The 1,821-nt window shown below is 35.0% G+C and overlaps 1 long non-coding RNA gene across 1 annotated transcript; it reads right to left on the reverse strand.

The window, feature by feature from the left end:
* Nucleotides 1-261: 261 nt before the first annotated feature.
* LOC130507613 (uncharacterized) lies at nt 262-1,442 on the reverse strand. Its single transcript, XR_008942381.1, has 3 exons — nt 1,256-1,442; nt 773-877; nt 262-501 (listed from the first exon to the last, which is right to left on the reverse strand). It is a non-coding gene; the product is annotated as an uncharacterized LOC130507613 (long non-coding RNA).
* Between the last annotated feature and the right edge of the window lie 379 nt (nt 1,443-1,821).

Here is a 1,821-nt window from a genome sequence, read left to right on the forward strand (position 1 = left end):
AATTTCCAGTATACAGTACTTAGTTGGACAAGTATGTACAAATTAAGGCCTAATGTAACTATACATTTTGGGCCGTAATTTACACAAGCTAGTTTTGATATGGTTAAACTTAAAACGATCACGTTATAGATAAAAATTGGTTAGTTTCGGTTAAAAACATTGTTCTGGTTTAGTGCGGTTCATACGTTAATCTTTGTTTCCAATTCCTACATATACTATCTAAAAGTGGAAAGTCCACAAAATGTAGGAGTCTTTCCTGTGTAATTCTTAGTTAGGAGACGTCTTTAGAAGGGGTAAAACTAATGTATACAACTTAGATAATCAAATGAAGTTTCAATCTTTTCACACATTCCATCTAAAATATAAGGACCGATTCAATACTCACGTAGAATTAAGCACCATACACGTTGTCTTTTCTTAACGTTTTTTCTTAGCTCGTTTGGAAGAAGACCTCAACGTCTCTTTTCTCACATCTTCTGGAGCTTTCGTGTACAGAAACGGCTGCACAGAAAAAGAGCAAAATCAAACAGGTTACAACCTAAAAAACGAAGCCTAAAAGTTTTGCCATTGAGTTTCACCGATTAGGATCCAAGTTTATCAACTTCAATCCCTACTTGGAAGAACAGAACAACACACTAGTTTCATGCTTAATTCGTTTAAGATTATTAAAGAGTCAACATTGTTTAGGATTCAATAATAGGGTGGTCCATTGCACAACTTAACATGTATCTATTCTACCCAATGCGAACACGTTCATATAAATTTGCTAAACCTCGGCGTTTCTCTTTTGGAGCTCCAGAAGCTCTCGACAATAAGCAATACAGTCGTTGTGGTAAGCTGCAGCTAAATCCTTAATCAAAGCCTTCCTCTTGAATCACTTTAGAGTCATAACGAAGATGTTAGAAAGAAGCAAAACAGAGCAAGATGGTGAATGAATGAATCATGGATCTTTCAGAAACATTAGCGATTCAACTTGTTACACATAATATACATTACAACATTCATGGATGGATCTGAAACTAAAGAAACAGAGTAAGTGTTCACTATCAATCAGATTCAGCTCTAGTCTAATCTAATATAATGTCTCACACTATCAAATCAAAGTTGAGGTCTTTCTCAACATTTGGTCAAAACCCAATTGGTTCTTGTGGGAAAGAGACGAGCTTTGGGGATATTAATTGAAGGTGGTGAGCTAAGGAAGCCCTAGAAATCAATTTGATTGCTGCAGAAGGAAAGAGGGAATTTAGAGAATTACTTCGAGTAGGATCGAACTTAGCCGGAGGAATAGGCGTTTCCCGCGGCGGATCGTCGGGCGGAGAAGGAAGAGTAGGTTCAGGTGTGGTAGTAGTTGGCTTCTCTTCTTCCCCCGCCATTGAAGGGAGTTTCAGGTTTGTCGATGATTTTTTTTTTATCAAAATCCCCACAGTGATTCTTTTTCTTCTTTTTAATTGTTCTTCGTTTTTAAAGAAAACCTTTAGTTTCCATTATTCTTGTGATTAGTAAATAACTAATATATATTTTAAAAATTACTTTGAAATTTGAATGATGATGATTTATATATATATATATTACATTTTTTCAATAAGGAGCTAGATAAATATCTCATTTTGCTATGTTCATGAATCATGATTCATTTACTTTGAAAAATACATATAAACATATTTGTTTATTCTTTTTTTTAAACTACATCCTTTTTCCTTCACCCGTGAAAATTGTCGAGTGAGCAACATAACGGGAAAAGTGCATATTCCAATTCCAATTCGAACAATTTTGATCGTGCCAAATACGACCCGAACAAATGGTCAGTGCCAAATACGACCT

This window comes from Raphanus sativus, unplaced genomic scaffold (assembly GCF_000801105.2).
Source record: "Raphanus sativus cultivar WK10039 unplaced genomic scaffold, ASM80110v3 Scaffold4926, whole genome shotgun sequence".
Classification (NCBI taxonomy): domain Eukaryota; kingdom Viridiplantae; phylum Streptophyta; class Magnoliopsida; order Brassicales; family Brassicaceae; genus Raphanus; species Raphanus sativus.